General features: G+C 45.8%; 1 long non-coding RNA gene across 1 annotated transcript; it reads left to right on the top strand.

Moving 5' to 3' along the window:
* The first annotated feature begins 1,487 nt into the window (after nt 1–1,487).
* LOC310669860 lies at nt 1,488–15,709 on the top strand. The gene is made up of 3 exons (XR_014507430.1): nt 1,488–1,519; nt 12,692–12,839; nt 15,350–15,709. It is a non-coding gene; the product is annotated as an uncharacterized lncRNA (long non-coding RNA).
* The last annotated feature ends 3,648 nt before the right edge of the window (nt 15,710–19,357 follow it).

The following is a 19,357-nucleotide window of genomic DNA, read 5'->3' as shown; positions in this document are numbered from 1 at the left end:
TACAATTGGAATCGTTTGAAATAAAAATAGAATTTTGGGGAGCATCATCATTTTAATCATAGATATTCTTCCTCCTAATGATAATTTTAGTTTCCCCCGTTTATCCATACTCCCTTTTATTTCTTCCCATTTTTTTCATATACTTATCCTTAAATAAATTCATATTTTTATTTGTAATCCATATCCCTAAGTAGTTCACTTTATTTTCTATTTTTAGTGCTGTTGTTTCCTCTAATTCCTTTTCCCCTTTCTTGCCTATATTTTTTGTAATCAATTTTTATTTATCTTTGTTCAATTTGAATCCTGCTACTTCGCCAAATTCTTTCAATCTTTCTAATGCTTTTTTATACTTTCTTTGGTGTTTCAATTGTAATAATCACATCGTCTGCAAATGCTCTTACTTTGTAACACTATGTACCAAGATATGCCCTTTATTTCTTCGTCCTTTCTCAGGGCTATTAATAGTTTCTAATATTGTTATAAATAGGAGTGGGGATAGAGGACATCCCTGTCGTGTCCCTCTCTCAATGTCAAATTATTCTGTAATTTTGTTGTTTAGAATTAATTTGGCTCTTTGTTTTTTGTAAATTGCTTGAATTCCATTCATAATTCTTTTACCTAAATTTAAACTTTTGCAGGTTTTAATCATAAATTTCCAAGAGACACAGTCAAATGCCTTTTCAGCGTCTAACAAACGCTTTGAAATTTCTTGGATTCATTTTGACATATTCCTTTATTTGTCTGGCTGGCAAAAATCCTGCCTGATCTTTTTTAATTATCCTTTTTAGCAGAGTTTTCATTCTATTTGCAAAAACTTCAGTAAATATTTTATAGTCTATATTCAATAAAGATATTGGCCTGTAGTTTTTTATACGTCTCAAATCCGTACCTTGCTTTGGGATAAGGGTTATCAATGCTTCTTGCCACAAATTGGGTATTTCTCCTTTGTCTAAAATTTCATTCATAATTAATTTAAATTTGGGTGTTATTATTTCCTCTAATTTTTTATAATATGTTACTGAAATTCTGTCTGGTCCCGGAGATTTCCCATCCTTCATTTTTTTAATCACTTTTTTTATCTATTCATGTTCAATATTTGAATTTAAAATTGCATATTCTTCTTCTTCTTTATCTGGTAATCTATTTTCTAATAGGTATTTCTGGATTTTCTTTTCCTCTTTCAATTCTACTTTATATAAATTTTTGTAATACTTTATAAATCTTTCTTTGATTTGTTTTGGATCAATAATTTCTTTTTCTTCATCAATAACTCTACTTATTACTGTTCCATCATAGAGCTGCTCTTCCCATCGGCCAGTATGGAGTTGAAGTTCCTTGCCCAGTGGCGTAGCGTGCGTTGTCAGCACCCGGGGCAAGGCAAGTAATTTGCACCCCCTACCCCGTGGATTTGCGCCCCCTAACCCTACCCCCCAGATGTTGCGCCCGGTGCGGCCGCCCCCCCTGCACCCCCCACGCTACGCCACTGTCCTTGCCACCCAGAATGCAGTGGCCCTCCAAGGTAGGTGGCATTGTGGGTCTTCTTCCTGGAGGGTGGAGCTTCTGCTGAGAAGTCCTAAGGCCTTCCAGATGGGGTTAGGCACAGGAGGCTGGGTATCTTCAGAGGGACAGGAAGTACACACACACACCCATCCTTCTTCCTGAGTTTCTGAAATTTGGTGAAGCTGTTAATATGTGAGCTTAGCAAAATGAGTAATTCCTTTTTAACCTGGCCTTTGTCTTTTAACCAAATGTGGACTTCTAAGGTGGGCGGGATGTGGGTTTCCTTTCAGTTCCCCCCAAACATTTAATATGTACTGATTTGAAAAATAATATTCAATCTAGGTCAAAATCAGTAGAATATCCTAAAGCTAGAAGCAATGTCCTAGGGGCTATACTAGTCAGTATTACCTGAAAGTCAATTTGATTTATTTATCTGGTTATCACAGCAAACACTGCTGTTTTAGTGCAGGAACTCACATTGTGTGCCCTCTGAATTAAGGGCGGTTTGACCTGTTTCAGGTTCAATAATGTGAACAGTTCTAGTGTGTGTCCATGTCTTACTAAACATATAACAATGTGGTGTACAAATTAATTGAAACAATGACTTTAGTACAGTAGCTTATTGTACAAAACTCACAGACATGTACATTAGTAACGGATATGACCTCCACTATTTTTAAGCAGCATTTGAACATGGTTTGGCATGGAGTCTACTAGTTTCGAACAGTTACTGTTGATTTTTGGATCCCTGTACCACACTTGAATCAGTGCCTGAATGAGTTTCTCCATAGTCGTACAGTCTACAGCACAGAGGCGACTTTTCCATATAGCCCACAAATTCTCAATAGGATTTACATCCGGGGAATTCCCTGGCCAATCAAGTACCTGTATTTGCTGCTCTGCTATGAATTTCTTCCCCACTTTTGATGTGTGACAGGGGGCTAGGTCCTGCTCCAGTATCCCAGTACTGTCAGGATACTTCTTTTCCATCTCTGGAGTAACTCTTTCATAGTACCATTGGTGGGACATATTTTCAGGATGGAGCCCTACCATGACCAACATTTAAAACTGGCTTGGCACCCTGTGATTATACTTCTATTTGGTATTTTGATGATGCTTATATTAGTGTGTATGTTATATAAGTTAAACATACATATATATATATTATATGTTAAAGATAAACATTTGAATGGAAATCATATAGTACAGTAGTACCTCAGGTTACAGACTCCGCTAACCCAGAAATAGTTCCTTGGGTTAAGAACTTTGCTTCAGAATGAGAACAGAAATGGTGCGGTGGCGGCACAGCCGCCGCAGGAGGCCCCATTAGCTAAAGTGGTACCTCAGGTTAAGAACATTTTCAGCTTAAGAACGGACCTCCAGAACGAATTAAGTTCTTAACCCGAGGTAACATTGTATTATTCAGAGAGAGAAGGAGGAACAGATTAGCTAAGCATGGAAGAGGTGTTGGAAGAGGTGTTGGACCAAGAGGTCGAGTTTATGGGCAATCTATCTGGAAGACATTTGTATTTCGAGGAGTTAGTGATCTGACATGGTTACCCTTCCTGCCTTCTCTTCCTTCTCCCTCTCGATCTCCTGAGCCGTGAATCAGGAGATCTTTAATGCTGGATGTTTTTAGATATGCTGTAAGCCCCCCAGAGTCCCTTGGGAAAGCCAGCGAAATGGGTGGGGTATAAAGATGATGATGATGATTTATTTATTACATATAGCTGATGTGCCTACAGAAACTGTGCAAAAACTTGCAAAGTTTATATTTTAAAAAGATGAATACTACAATCATAGTTGCAAACACTCCCCCCCCCCACTTTCTAAACATCTAATATTATAGTCCCTTGATGAAACCAAGTCACCCCATGATTTCTTAGACCAAAAGAGCACTAGAAAGCAACATTTGTAAGGGCAGTACAAATTGGCCAAGTGTGAAGGCTGGAGCACTTACAAGTGACGCACACAAAATGTAAGCCACAAAGAGCAACGTGAAGGTGTTTCCATGAGATGGCTACCTTTGTGCCGCAAGGTATAATGTGCATATTGGCTTGCCATTCCAAACCATTCTTCTCCTTGGCACGGCCAAGTTAAAAAAACCACCACCAAGCCAGCAGCACCCCCAGTATGGCAATTATGTGTGCCAGCTCTCACAATTCCATTTCTGAGAAGCAGACATTTGTTGAATACAGTGTAAAGTCTCTGAGGGTTATGAGGCTTGTGCTGATCTGCTGTCTAGGCTTTAAGTTGCACTTCACTGGGCGGCAGCCTATGTACCGTATTCATCGCTCTATAGGACGCACCAGACGATAGGACGCACTTAGTTTGGGGAGATGAAACAAGATAAAAAAAAAAATTGAATCCCCGAAGCCAGAACAGCAAGAGGGATCTGGCTTCTGGGATAGCCTTTTGCTGACTTCTGGGGTAGCCGCTGGGATACCCGTGCCCTGCGGAGGCTTCGTGGGGCTATTCAAAAGCCAGAATAGGTAAAGGGAGCGCTGTGCAGCACTTCCTCTAGCTGTTCTAGCTTCGTGCGAAGCCTCCGCAGGGCACGGGAAGCCTTCATCCCCGTGCCCTGAGGAGGCTTCTGGGACAGTCTGCAAAGCCTCCGGAGGGCAGCTGGATGAAGGCCTGAAGCCTTTGGAGTGCAGCGCGAGTTCCCGCTGTACTTTAAAGGCTTCATGTTCCTTTCGCTGAAGCCAGGAGTCCCTCCAGGCTTCAGTGAAAGCAATGCCTAGCCTCCGGAGCACGGAGGGAGTGCTCCCTCTGCGCTTTGGAGGCTTTGCATTGCTTTCGCTGAAGCCTACATTTGCTCCATATGACGCACAAACATTCCCCCTTAATTTTTGGAGGGGAAAAAGTGTGTCCTATAGAGCGAAAAATACGGTAGTTTTCTGCCACTTGCCCCCTCCTAGGCAGCATGGAAACCATGTGATTCAGCATGAACTGGATGACAGAGTAGTGGAATTCCCTCTCCTTGTTCAGCTTGCGGAAATAGTCTGCCTTGTAGTTGGCAGAATAGTCTATGGACCTCAGGGATGTCAGCGAGCCCATAGAGCTTGCCCAGGAGCAGTGGGAAGACAGTGAAGAAAGCAACCGAGCACTAGATGAAGTTGAAGTGGCCTTCCTAGAAATGGGAACATGGGATGCTGCAGGAAAAGGAATAGCAAGGTTGCTACTTTTCAGGGGAAAGTGGTGCTTTAAACACCTGCGCAGCAGAACTGGAAGGGGAGGAGTGTTTTATTTGCATAGAGGTGCCGAGGAGTATTACCTGCGGGTTTCTGGTCATCAGAATAGGATGGCTGCCTCAGGGAGCTGATTTTAGATGCCCTGAGAGGGGCAACAGGTTGTTCGTGATTTTAATTTATTATTATTGTATGTTTTATGGACAAGGAGCAGGAGAGCACTGTCCCTCAGACCTTGTGGGGGGCTGGACTAAATTTTTTTTGGGGGAAGGAATTCCTATGCCCCACAAATAACCTAGAGAGGCATTTTTAATAAAACGACACATTCTGCTCATGTAAAAATGCAGAGATTTCCGGACTGTCCGCAGGCCGGAATTAGAAGGCGATTGGGCTGGATCCGGCCCCCGGGCCTTAGTTTGCCTACCCATGGACTTTGTTGCTTTCTGCCTTGTGTGCTAGAAGAAACTGGCCGCTCCTTTTCCCTCAGCAAAATGTCTTAGATCAGCTCTCAAAAGTTCAGAAGGCAAGCATGATTTTATATAGTGGATATTCCTCATGTTTGTGCTTCTTCAGATTAATTAAAAGAGTGAAAAGTAGTGTGGCCCTTACCTGTTCTGATTCTCTCCCTATCCTCCACTTTTGCAAAGAAACAGTGGACACTTTAAACATTGCAGTTTGGTTAATTCTTAGAATTTAAGTGCCCTTCCTGGGTTCAGAAGGTGTTGGAGCGTCATAATTACTATTGTTTTTGTTTTTGTTTTTTAATTGAAGATTCTTACTGGAAGGTTTTTATTTTATGGGAGCTAAAGTTTGTGAATCACTCTGCAATTTTCTAAATTCAAAGCAGTGTAACCTAGTCTCTCCCATCCCTTAGCAGAACTACAAATCTGAGGCATCTTTAGTGGAGTTGTTCATTAAAATGAAGCTACCATCTTAAATGCTGCTTTTAGACAACAAATTGTGGTCATGATGCTATAGCTAAATGGTTATGTCAAGATTCAATCTCCAACATGAACAGGCTTCCACAAAAACAAGAGGTGGCATTAAATTTGACATTTCACAGCCTTACTAGCAGATCAGTAGTCTCAATATAACAATGTATGAAATAAAATCGGGCCGTTTTCCTCCTTACAGCCAGCTGCTTTCAAAGCATCACATCCCCAAACTGGCATTTCATTCTCTCATTCAGACATCTGACACCTTTGCAGTTGAAGGATTATTGTCGTTGTAGCCTCCTTTGGAATTCATTTGTTCCTGAATTTGCCCTCTCTTGTTCCAACGTGGGTGTGTCCAAAGTTCATTGGTTCTCCTAGCATGTTTCTGTCAAGGCTTGGAGGCTTCTTCACTTTCAGCTGGTCACCAATGCAACAATGAAAACAAACCAGGAACATAGTAGCACTCAGTGGCAGCCAAGTCTGCTAAACCAGCCACTCCTCTAAACACTGTAGTTTTTCTAAAACCACAGTTACTATTGTTGAGTCCAATGGGACTTACATCCAAGTACAGTGGTACCTCCGGTTAAGTACTTAATTCATTCCAGAGGTCCGTTCTTAACCTGAAACTGTTCTTAACCTGAAGCACCACTTTAGCTAATGGGGCCTCCTGCTGCCGCCGGAGCTCGATTTCTATTCCCATCCTGAAGCAAAGTTCTTAACCCGAGGTACTATTTCTGGGTTAGCGGAGTCTGTAACCTGAAGCGTATGTAACCTGAAGCGTATGTAACCTGAGGGACCACTGTGATTGTGTGCTGAAAGCCAATTTCAGCCAGAGTCCCAAAGTCCCAATGACTACGAGAATGTGCAGAGTGCCACCTTCTCCCACCTGTGTAGTGTCAGCTCCTATTTAGCTGAGATTGGGGGCAGAGAGGTGAATAAGAAACAGAAAAGTTTTGCGGGCTTAATTCTTGTTTGTGTGACTGCTGGTTTTAAGACCCAGATGGACAGCTGGTCTTTCCTAGAATCGCCACCCTAAATGCTGGATGTTCTTTGGAAATTAGATTACAGATTTTTGCCAAAGCTCCTGTATCTTTCTGCTGTGCCTGTTGCTCCCACCTGCATGCTTAAGTCAGCCTTCGCTAACCTGCTGTCTTTCAGCCTGCCAGGTGTGCCTGTGCCTTTAAGGGAAACGCAGGGCTAGAAAGAAATCTGCAGGTGACAAGTCCGGGGACAGAAAGGGAAACAATGGAGCCTGTTAGGGAGCCAACTCTCAAGGCAGGGTCTGGAGGAGGCTGAAAAGTTGGCGGCCATGGGGTCTTTTGGATTTCCTTGGGGAACCAGGCTATAAGCTTGAATACACGTGTATTCGCAAGATATAGGGGGTTTACTTTATTGGAGGGTGTGGGGTCCCCGTGGGGTGAAATGGGGAAGCCGAGTCCCTTTAACTCGCTGGAGTTTAAACTGGCCGGGGGCGGGGCTGCGGATCTCTGTTTCTATCAGCTGGGGCGTCCTCGGCGTCTTCTCTACTTCCATCTGCCTGGCGCTGCGGGAGGGAGGGTGGCAATGGGTGCTTGGAGCGCGCTCGCTGCTGCACCTCCTCCTCCTCCTCCTCCTTGGCGAAGGGTGCGCTCCTGGCCACGGCTCCGTTCAGCATCCGGGCGGAGTGCATCCGTGCCCTTTTCCAAGTGCTGCGGGACGGCGGAGAGTTCTGGGGTAGGTAGGGTTCTGGCTGGCGATAGGGGCAGGTGGGGGGGGTGCCTTTAGGGTGGTGGGGTTGGGTAGCCGCCTCGCTCAGCCAAGCAACTTCGTTGTGGCTTTGGGAATGTGTCCGGTTGGCCCTCGATCTTGGGTTCTTGGTTTCAGGAGGAAGGGCTGCTGCGCGGATATAGAGCTTTGCGGGGGGGGGGGGTGAGGCCAGGGTTACTCTAGCCGCAGTATTTCCAGGCAGGGCTGGGGAAAGAGTCGGGTCTGAAAATGCAAAGAGCAGGTGTGTATGGACATGGGCAGTGGCGTGTGCGGTTGGGCCGGGGTAGGGTAGTCCCAATCGCGCAACTTTTAGGGGGCGGGAGCCAGGCGCCCCCACGCAGGGAACCCCGTCCCGCCCTGAGTGCCGCCAGGACCCGTCTTGGACTAGCCGCGCGTCCCAGGCCAGCGTGGGGGAGCGGGATTTGCCGGCCGACCAAGCGTCTCCTGGCAAGGGCAGGCAGGGGCGAAGCGCAGCCCCGCTTGGCTCTGGTGGCCAGGCTGAGTTGACGCGCGGAACCCTTCGCGCCCTGGGCACGTTGGTGGCGAGGGCAGCGCCTGGCGCGGTGGGTTGTGTTGGCCGCGCGCACTCCAGCGCAAAAAAAGGACGCAAAGCCGCTGCGTCTTGGTCCCCCCCCCCCATTTTTTGGCTTGAGCGCCCCACGTCCCATGCCCTCCTCCTTGGTGCCTTTAGCTTCTGTGGGGTAGTTGAAGTTCAGGCAGAAGTTCCACAGGATAATCCTTGGCCACTTTGGGTGGGGTTGGGAATGTCCCCTTGTCTGATGCTATGGTGGGCTCCTCACAGTCAGTACCAAACTCTGGATGCATCTGTGGTCAGATTTGGTACAGCGCAGCTCCTCTTTATGTTGTGTTCTTGGTTTTCGTCGAAATGTTTATTTTCTGGAGCTCAACTGCTAACCCAGAGCAGCTGCAGAGGAGCAGGAACTTTTGTCACTAGGGGGCGCAAGTCTTTAGATATCTTAAGGGCTGCACTGCTTGCATTGGCAGGACAGGAGTGCTTCTGAATCCCAGCTGCTGCAAACCGCAGGAGGGGAGAGATGCTCTTGTGCTCCTGTCCTGTTTGTGGGTTTCCCCTAAGGAGCACCCGGGTGGCCACTGTGAACAGGATGATGGAGTAGAGGGGCCAGTGGCCAGATCCAGTAGACTCTCTTATCTGCTCTGAATCTTCCTGCATTGGTTCCTGCACGAGTTCTGGTGTTATGAGAGAGGGAGAAAAACATTTTTCCTACCCACTTTCTGCAAGTCTTGCAGGATTTTAGAACCTCTGGTTCCATTGCCTCTAACTTGTTTTTTCTTTAAACTTCAAAGTTCTGAAAGCTGCATATTTTCCTCCTAGGGAAGTTGTTCCATTGATACGGCTGATCTTACGAAAATGTCCTGCTTGCTGTTTCAACCGTTCCTCATAAGTCTTGGTTTCTAGACCCTTGATCATCTTGGTTGCCCACCTTGGCACAGGTTCCAGCTAGACACGAGATGGCGAGGGTGAGCTCATGGCAAATTCAATATATTTTTCAAAACACTTTAAAAAAGTATTTTCTTTTTTAACTTTTTATTTTCAATGTTTCAAAAAGAAAAAACACAATTTTTTACACACACACACACACGCTTACATTACACCATAGTCCATATCAGTACCTTTATGGGATTCCCCCAGACTTCCCTCCACCCCTCCCTTGGCTTCCAAATTTTATCTTCCTTTTTAAGCTGCATCTAATTGCATTTATCCAAATTATGGTACTTCATTTTTATCCTTTGTTATTTTAAATTACAAGTGCTATGTCAATCCTGCCAACATTTAAAAATGTTTACAGTGTTCTTTAATATATTCTTTAGAGATATGTCATTGTTTAGTAAATTTCTTAAACTCTTGGTGCCTGATTTTCCCGGTCCGCCTTGCCATCTCCGCATAGTCCATCATCTTCATTATCCATTCTCCTTTCGATGGGGCTCTTTCTTCTTTCCATCCCTGGGTAAGTAGTATTCTTGCCGTTGTCATCGCATACATAAACAGTACTTTCTTATCCTTCAGTAATTCTTCTCCTACCAAACCTAATAAAAAGGCCTCTGGTATTTTTTAAATATGTGTTTTACTAGTGGGGTTTTTATGTGTATCTAGATTCCACCTACGGGACGCGGGTGGTGCTGTGGGTAAAACCTCAGCACCTAGGACTTGCCGATTGTCAGGTCGGCAGTTCGAATCCCCGCGGCGGGGTGCGCTCCCGTTGCTCGGTACCAGCAAGTGCCAACCTAGCAGTTCGAAAGCACCCCCAGATGCAAGTAGATAAATAGGGACTGCTTACTAGCGGGAAGGTAAATGGCGTTTCCGTGTGCTGCGCTGGCTCGCCAGATGCAGCTTGTCATGCTGGCCCCATGACCCGGAAGTGTCTTCGGACAGCGCTGGCCCCCGGGCTCTTAAGCGAGATGGGGGCGCAACCCCAGAGTCGGACACGACTGGCCCATACGGGCAGGGGTACCTTTACCATTTAGATTCCACCTTAGAGCTGTCCAATATTCCTCTTTTACTTTGCCAAAGCGCCCCAAGCCTCTGAGCACCCTAGGTTCTGCCTCTCCCTTTAGAGAACAGGCTCTGTGCTAGCCAAACGTTTCCTGGCGTTCTTCTCACAGGACTGTATTTGCAGGGATGTCTCCCAAGACGCCTGATGCAGTGCTTCTGGAAGATGGAGGGGAACTCCCAAGCCATGGCCTGTTCCATCATGAAGCTGCTCTTCCCATCGGCCGGTATGGAGTTGACATTCTTCGCCACCCCGAATGCAGTGGCCCTCCCAGGTAGGTGGCATTGTGGCATTGTGGGTCTTCTTCCAGGCAGGTGGAGCTTCTGCTGTGAAGTCCTAAGGCAGGCCGGCCTTCCAGCTGGGCTTAGGCACCTGAGGCTGGGTATCTTCAGAGGGTCAGGAAGGACACACATGCCCATCCTTCTTCCTGAGTTTCTGAAATGTGGCGAAACTGTCAATATTTTTTAATGTCTTTTTTATTAATGATTTCTTGGTTTAAAAAAGTATGTGCAATGTTTCTTTTTTCAAGTTACATTTTCTACAGGTTAGTTTCATTTGTTTTTTTAAAATATATTTTTAGTAAAGATTTTCTTGATTTACAAAGGTATGTGCAATGTCTCTGTCTTGTATTCCCCCCCCCCCACGTAACACATTTCCCCCCCATTTGTTGAGACATTAGGAAGAATAGGGGGAAAGAGGTGGAGGAGGGGAAAGATGAGTGGGGGTGGGGTGGGGGTGATTCTATTTTACTTAATATATGTGGGGTTTTGTATCAGTGATGCTTGTGCAGGTTCTTTGCTGTTCACTTGTCTTCCTTTAGTGGTGAGAGAGGTTGGGGTTGGCCTAGGGTGTGGCTGTTCATTTGTGGTTGGCTGTGGTGGTCTTTGTTTTCGTGGGGTGGATGGGTGATTTGGATCAGGTTAGCCATATTGATTTGTGTTCTTTTGGTGGATTTTTGGCATTGTCTTGTTGGGCTATATATGTTGTAAAGGGGAGCCATACCGGGGTGAAAGTGTCTTCTTCTATTTGTTCCTGTGTCAGTTTCAGTTTATTGGTTAATTTTTCTAGTAGGGCTAGAAAAACATAGGACTATTTTCCCATAGTTTTTGGTACCATTGGTCCATGTTTACTCCTGACAAGTCTCTCAAGTGTCTGGTTATGACGCTTCTGGCTGCTGAGAGTAGTTGGGTTATGAGTTCTTTGTGGTGTAAGTGTTTATGGGGTCTGGTGCTGTCATCTGCAAAGAGTCCTAATTTGTAGGTTTTGCTTTTTATTTCCACTCCTTTCATGTCTGTGGCTGCTCAGATTCAGATTTCTAAAGGTTCCAGAGCCAGGATGAATAAGAAGAGAGACAGTGGAAATCCTTGTTTTGTGCCTTTTTGGATTGCTATGATATTAGAGTCCCAATTGTTAGTCCTCCATATTGCTGAGGCTTGGAAGTACAGTGGTACCCTGCAAGACGAATGCCTCGGAAGACGAAAAACTTGCCTCGGAAGACGAAAGAGTTTTTCATTTTCTGAGGTGCTTCGCAAGACGGATTTCCCTAAGGGCTTGCTTCACTAGACGAAACGGCCCTGCCTCTCGTGTCATGGCGACGGTCACTGCACGCACGCACGCTCGCTTCCCAGCTCCTCCGGCTCCCTCCCACCTTCCCACTGACGGTTGGTGCCTCGTGCCGCTGCCCACCCCCCTCAAGTGCTCCCCTCAGAGAGCCGTTGCCGCCAGCGCCTCTCTCTCCCTGGTGGCGGTTCCGCTGAGTTGCGCTCCTGAGCCCCGCCGCCCTCCAGCAGCCGAGTCGCATGGTGACCACAACGCGTGGGTGAGTCTGAGGTACCGGCTGCGGCAGCTGTCCTGCTTCTCCCTGCCCCTCCCCGCCGTTGTCAGTGTTTAAATGCAGTGGTGCTTCGCAAGACGAAAAAACTCGTACAACGAAAAAACTCGCGGAACGAATTAATTTTGTCTTGCGAGGCACCACTGTATATTTGTTTGAGGATTTGCAGGAAATTGGGGCCAAATTTCATGTTAGTACTGCTAATAGGTATTTCCACTCTAAGCAGTCCAAAGCATTGAGGATGTTTATGGACATAATTATCAGTGGGCATTTAGTTGCAATCATGCACTGTGTGCAATCATGTTCAGTAGTTTCCTGATGGGGTCTGTTATATTGCGACCAGGGACAAATCCAGTCTGGTCTTGGGCTATTAATTTGTGTAGGAAAATTTTTAGGCAGTTAGCCAAGTTTGTAGGGCATCAGGGGTTCTTTGAATTTCCTATAGAATTCTGCTATAAAGCCATCTGGGCCTGGAGCTTTGTGTGGCTTGAGGTTTTTGAGGACCATATTTATTTCCTCTTGGGTGATAGGACTGTCCATGAATTCCTGTTCCTCATCCGTTAAGGTAGGCATGGTCAGTCCTGGTGTTTATATATGAAGTGATGCATTTTCTTTTGATGGGCTTTCCCAATTTATGCCATACAGACATAATTACATGTAATTGCTTTTAAGCTAGCTATCTTGCTTATCTACAGTATAGGGTGATTCCCTGCCAACCCGTCTGTATTGTCCATCGAACCAATGGAACGCTGAGCTAGAGTGTGGTGGGTGGTGGAGTACGGGGTTAGAATTAGATTTTTGTTAAAGAATGGGGGGGGGGGTAGATTGCAGAAAATATCCTATATGTAGCCATATAGGTTTTTATCTGGGGTATCTTGGGCCATCTGGAGTTTAGCTGTTTGATCCTAGGTCTTAGCTGGCATGGAGGGCCTTGTTTTCACAGGACTGTATTTACAGGTATGCATCCCAAGACACCTGATGTGCTACTTCTGGAAGATGGAGGGGCAATACCCAGCCATGGCCTGGTCGATCATGGAGCTGCTCTTCCCATCGGCCGGTATGGAGTTGAAGTTCCTTGCCACCCAGAATGCAGTGGCCCTCCCAGGTAGGTGGCATTGTGGCATTGTGGGTCTTCTTCCAGGCAGGTGGAGCTTCTGCTGAGAAGTCCTAAGGCAGGCCGGCCTTCTAGCTGGCGTTGGGCACATGAGGCTGGGTATCTTCAGAGGGTCAGGAAGGACACACATTCCCATCCTTCTTCCTGAGTTTCTGAAATGTGGCAAAACTGTAAATATTTTTTAATGTCTGTTTTATTAACGATTTCTTGGTTTAAAAAAGTATGTGCAATGTTTCTTTTTTCAAGTTACATTTTCTACAGGTCAGTTTCATTTGTTTTTTTAAAATATATTTTTAGTAAAGATTTTCTTGATTTACAAAGGTATGTGCAATGTCTCTGTCTTGTATTCCCCCCCCCACGTAACACATTTCCCCCCCATTTGTTGAGACATTAGGAAGAATAGGGGGGAAGAGGTGGAGGAGGGGAAAGATGAATGGGGGTGTGGTGGGGTGGGGTGGGGTTATTCTATTTTACTTAATATATGTGGGGTTTTGTATCAGTGATGCTTGTGCAGGTTCTTTGCTGTTCACTTGTCTTCCTTTAGTGGTGAGAGAGGTTGGGGTTGGTCTAGGGTGTGGCTGTTCATTTGTGGTTGGCTGTGGTGGTCTTTGTTTTCGTGGAGTGGGTGGGTGATTTGGATCAGGTTAGCCATATTGATTTGTATTCTTTTGGTGGATTTTTGGCATTGTCTTGTTGGGCTATATATGTTGTAAAGGGGAGCCATACCGGGGTGAAAGTGTCTTCTTCTATTTGTTCCTGTGTCAGTTTCAGTTTATTGGTTAATTTTTCTAGTAGGGCTAGAAAAACATAGGACTATTTTCCCATAGTTTTTGGTACCATTGGTCCATGTTTACTCCTGACAAGTCTCTCAAGTGTCTGGTTATGACGCTTCTGGCTGCTGAGAGTAGTTGGGTTATGAGTTCTTTGTGGTGTAAGTGTAGGGTCTGGTGCTGTCATCTGCAAAGAGTCCTAATTTGTAGGTTTTGCTTTTTATTTCCACTTCTTTCATGTCTGTGGCTGCTCAGATTCAGATTTCTAAAGGTTCCAGAGCCAGGATGAATAAGAAGAGAGACAGTGGGAATCCTTGTTTTGTGCCTTTTTGGATTGCTATGGTATTAGAGTCCCAATTGTTAGTCCTCCATATTGCTGAGGCTTGGAAGTACAGTGGTACCCCGCAAGACGAATGCCTCGGAAGACGAAAAACTCGCAAGACAAAAGAGTTTTTCCTTTTCTGAGGTGCTTTGCAAGATGGATTTCCCTAAGGGCTTGCTTCACTAGACGAAACGGCCCTGCCTCTCGTGTCATGGCGACGGTCACTGCACGCACGCACGCTCGCTTCCCCGCTCCTCCGGCTCCCTCCCACCTTCCCACTGACGGTTGGTGCATCGTGCCGCTGCCCACCCCCCTCACGTGCTCCCCTCAGAGAGTCGTTGCCGCCAGCGCCTCTCTCTCCCTGGTGGCGGTTCCGCCGAGTCGCGCTCCTGAGTCCCGCCGCCCTCCAGCAGCCGCGTCGCATGGTGGCCACAACGCGTGGGTGAGTCTGAGGTACCGGCTGCGGCAGCTGTCCTGCTTCTCCCTGCCCCTCCCCGCCGTTGTCAGTGTTTAAATGCAGTGGTGCTTCGCAAGACGAAAAAACTCGCATAACGAAAAAACTCGCGGAACGAATTAATTTCGTCTTGCGAGGCACCACTGTATATTTGTTTGAGGATTTGCAGGAAATTGGGGCCAAATTTCATGTTAGTACTGCTAATAGTTATTTCCACTCTAAGCAGTCCAAAGCATTGAGGATGTTTATGGACATAATTATCAGTGGGCATTTAGTTGCAATCATGCACTGTGTGCAATCATGTTCAGTAGTTTCCTGATGGGGTCTGTTATATTGCGACCAGGGACAAATCCAGTCTGGTCTCGGGCTATTAATTTGTGTAGGAAAATTTTTAGGCAGTTAGCCAAGTTTGTAAGGCATCAGGGGTTCTTTGAATTTCCTATAGAATTCTGCTGTAAAGCCACCTGGGCCTGGAGCTTTGTGTGGCTTGAGGTTTTTGAGGACCATATCTATTTCCTCTTGGGGGATAGGACTGTCCATGAATTCCTGTTCCTCATCCGTTAAGGTAGGCATGGTCAGTCCTGGTGTTTATATATGAAGCGATGCATTTTCTTTTGATGGGCTTTCCCAATTTATGCCATACAGACATAATTACATGTAATTGCTTTTAAGCTAGCTATCTTGCTTATCTACAGTATAGGGTGATTCCCTGCCAACCCGTCTGTATTGTCCATCGAACCAATGGAACACTGAGCTAGAGTGTGGTGGGTGGGGGAGTACGGGGTTAGAATTAGATTTTTGTTAAATAATGGGGGGGGGTAGATTGCAGAAAATATCCTATATGTAGCCATATAGGTTTTTATTTGGGGTATCTTGGGCCATCTGGGGTTTAGCTGTTTGGTCCTAGGTCTCAGCTGGCATGGAGGGCCTTGTTTTCACAGGACTGTATTTACAGGTATGCATCCCAAGACACCTGATGTGCTACTTCTGGAAGATGGAGGGGCAATACCGAGCCATGGCCTGGTCGATCATGGAGCTGCTCTTCCCATCGGCCGGTATGGAGTTGAAGTTCCTTGCCACCCAGAATGCAGTGGCCCTACAAGGTACGTGGCGTTGTGGCATTGTGGGTATTCTTCCAGGCCAGTGGAGCTTCTGCTGAGAAGTCCTAAGGCCTTCCAGATGGGGTTAGGCACAGGAGGCTAGGTATCTTCAGAGGGTCAGGAAGTACACACATGTCCATCCTTCTTCTTGAGTTTCTTAAATTTGGTGAAACTCTTAATATGTGAGCTTAGCAAAATGAGTAATTCCTATTTAACTAGACCTTCATCTTTTAACCAACTGTGGACTTCTAAGGTGGGCGGGATGTGGGTGTCCTTTCAATCCCCCCCCCAAACATTTTATACTGATTTGAAACAATAATACTCAATCTAGGTCAAAATCAGTAGAATATCATAAAGGTAAAAGTAGTGGCACAGGGGCCATTCTAGACAGTATTACCTGAAAGTCAATTTGATTTATTTATCTGGTTATCACAGCAAACACTGCTGTTTTAGTGCAGGAACTCACATTGTTTGCCCTCTGAATTAAGGGCGGTTTGACCTGTTTCGGGTTCAATAATGTGAACAGTTCTAGTGTGTGTCCATGTCTTACTAAGCACATAATAATGTGGTGTACAAATTAATTGAAACAATGACTTTAGTACAGTAGTTTATTGTACAAAACTCACACAAACGTACATTAATAATGGATATGACCTCCGCTATTTTTAAGCAGCATTTGAACACGGTTTGGCATGGAGTCTACTATTTTTGAACAGTTCCTGTTGATTTTTGGATCCCTGTACCACACTTGAACCAGTGCATGAATGAGTTTCTCCATAGTCGTACAGTCTACAGCATGCAGGCAACTTTTGCATATAGCCCATAAATTCTCAATGGGATTTACATCTGGGAAATTCCCTGCCCAATCAAGTACCTGTATTTGCTGCTCTGCTATGAATTTCTTCCCCACTTTTGATGTGTGACAGGGAGCTAGGTCCTGCTCCAGTATCCCAGTACTGTCAGGATACTACTTTTCCAGCTCTGGAGTAACTATCTTTTATAGTACCATTGGTGGGACATATATTCAGGATAGCTCCCTACAATGACCAACATTTAAAATTGGCTTGGCACCCTGTGATTATACTTCTATTTGGTATTTTGATGATGCTTATATTAGTGTGTATTTTATACTGTTATATTAAAGTTAAACATTTGTATGGAAAAACGGGGAAAATAAATTTTATTCAGAGAGGGAAGGAGGAACAGATTAGCTATGCATGGAACAGGTAACAATGTTAGACCAAGGGTGGAGTTTATGGGCAATCAATCCGGAAGACATTTGTATTTTAAGGAGTTAGTGGTCTGACATGGTTACCCTTCCTGCCTTCTCTTTCTTCTCCCTCTCTATATCCTGAGCCGTGTATCAGGAGATTTTTAATGCTTTATGTTATTAGAAATGCTCTAAGTCCCCCAGAGTCCCTTGGGAAAGCCAGCCAAATGGGTGGAGTATAAAGATGATGATGATGATGATTTATACATATACCTGATGTGTATACAGAAACTGTGCAAAAACTTGCAATGTCTATAGGACTGTCCATGAATTCCTGTTCCTTATCCATTAAGTAGGCATAGTCAGTTTTGGTGTTTATATTTGAAGTGATGCATTGTCTTCTGATGGGGTTTCCCAACCCCCTCACATTTAATGTAATTGCTTTTAAGCTAGCCATCTTGCTTATCTACAATATAGGGTGATTCCCTGCCAACCCATCCGGGTTGCCCTGTGTCTCTCACCTTGTATTGTCTATCAAACCAATGGAGTTGCGCTGTCCTAGAGTGTGGTGGGTGGGTAAAGATGGTGAACTCTTAGGTGCAATGAGGACTGGTCCGGTAGTCAAGGCATTCTTTAGCGCTTCAAATGACTTCTGCCACTCCACACACTCTGGTTCTTTCTTACGAGTCAAGTTGGTCAGTGTTGAAGCTAGTGGTGCTGCCCAGAGACTCTCTGAGGGGGTTAAGATCCCTGCCTTCAGCATCTCCTGCACCACATTGCGGATTTTATCCATGTATGTCCCAGTTATCCTCTAAGGGGTCACTGCAATGGGTTTAGCATCCCCAGTGTCTATGCAATGGACCACTCCCTTTGCTATTCCTTGAACATTACTAAAGACGGCTTTCTATTTTTGTAGGATACTTCCTACCTCCTCCCCCTGTGATTGGGTTAATGACGGGGCTAGATTCACTTCTTTCTGATTACGTTGCTCCCCTCTCCCTTCCCAGCACTGTATGTTGTCTGTTTCTTCTGAGTCCTCTCTTATAGCATATAGAGCCCAGCTTTCTGTTCTATGGTAGGGTTTTAGCGTGTTCACGTGACTCATTTTGGACCCAATCTTGTACGGTCCCTCCCAGGCTAACTGCAATTTATTTCCCTTTATAGGCCTTAGCAGCAACACTTCATCTTCTGGCCCAAAGGTTCTCTCTCTGGCCCTTTTATCATAACAGACTTTTTGCTTTGACTGGGCGGCTTTTGAATTTTCTTCTGCTATTTCTAAGCAACGGCGTAAAGTGTTTTGCAGTTTATACAGATATTCCGTTACTGAATCTGGATCACTATCTGGGTGATCCTCCCAATTCATTCAGAGTAGATCTAAAGGTACTTTGACCTTGCGCCCTAGTAAAAGTTCAAAGGGACTATACCCAGTACTCTCTTGTGGAATGGGCGGTTCCAAGATGGTGACGGCTTAGCAAGCAGGCTTCGGAGCTCCGCAGATAACAGGACTGTAATTAGCGTTGATTGCCACCCAGGGAAGTAATCCACATTGGACCAGTGCTTTGTGATGAACTTTCTGCTATGTAAATACATCCATAATTTGAAGCAAAAATTACCATATTTTTGCTCCATAGGGCGCACTGGACCATAGGGCGCACCTAGTTTTTAGGGGGGGAAATCAAGAAAAAAAATCTTATTTCCCCCCCAGGCCCAAAGAGCTGCGTGCAGGCTGCGCGCAACCTCTCCCTACCGGAGGGGTTGCACGCAGCCATGGCACAAGCCAAGACAGCCCTGTCTTGGCTTCCTCTTTAGCTGCGCGCAACCTCTCCAGCCGGGAAAGGCTGCGCGGGGCTAAAGAAGCCATAGCCCCAAGCAGCCTCTCCCTGCCGGAGGGGTTGCGCGCGGCTATGGCACAAGCCAAGGCAGCCAGCGGGATCTACAACGCTCACTGTTTTGGCTTCCTCTTTAGCCCCGCGCAACCTCTCCCTGCCAAAGGGGTTACGCGCGGCAAACTCTCCCTGCCGGAGGGGTTATGCACGGCTATGTCACAAGCCAAGGCAGCCAGCAAGATGGATCCCACTTGCTGTTTTGGGTTTCTCTTTAGCCCCGTGCAACCTCTCCCTTCTGGGAGAGGCAGTGCGGGGCTAAATAAGCCATAGCGGTGTACAGCCTCTCCCTGCCAGAGGGACTGTGCGCGGCTATCCCTGAAGCCTGGAGAGCGAGAGGGGTTGGTGCGCACCGACACCTCTTGCTCTCCAGGCTTCAGTGAAAGCAACGCAAAGCCTTTGGAGCACGGAGTGAGCGCTCCCTCTGTGCCTCGGAGGCTTAGCATTGCTATCGCTGAAGCCAAGGAGCCTGCATTCGCTCCATAGGACACACACGCATTTCCCCTCAATTTTTGGAGGGCAAAAAGTATGTCCTATAGAGCGAAAAATACGATATATGTCGCTTTTACCTATCTAAAGTCACCTTTCGATATGGTCCCATTGCATTGTGGCAAAAATTGGAAAAGACAAATATAGACCTCCATCTATTATTTCTCATCAAAACATATACAGACACATCAATACATGTAAAGGTGGATCTGGCTGGCCACGTCACCACTAGAATTAAGACCATTACTGGAGTCAAAGAGGGATGCATTTTGGCACCTTTC

This window comes from Podarcis tiliguerta (genome assembly GCF_965153285.1).
Source record: "Podarcis tiliguerta genome assembly, chromosome: Z".
Lineage (NCBI taxonomy): Eukaryota > Metazoa > Chordata > Lepidosauria > Squamata > Lacertidae > Podarcis > Podarcis tiliguerta.
This window is presented reverse-complemented; position numbering and strand designations above follow the sequence as displayed.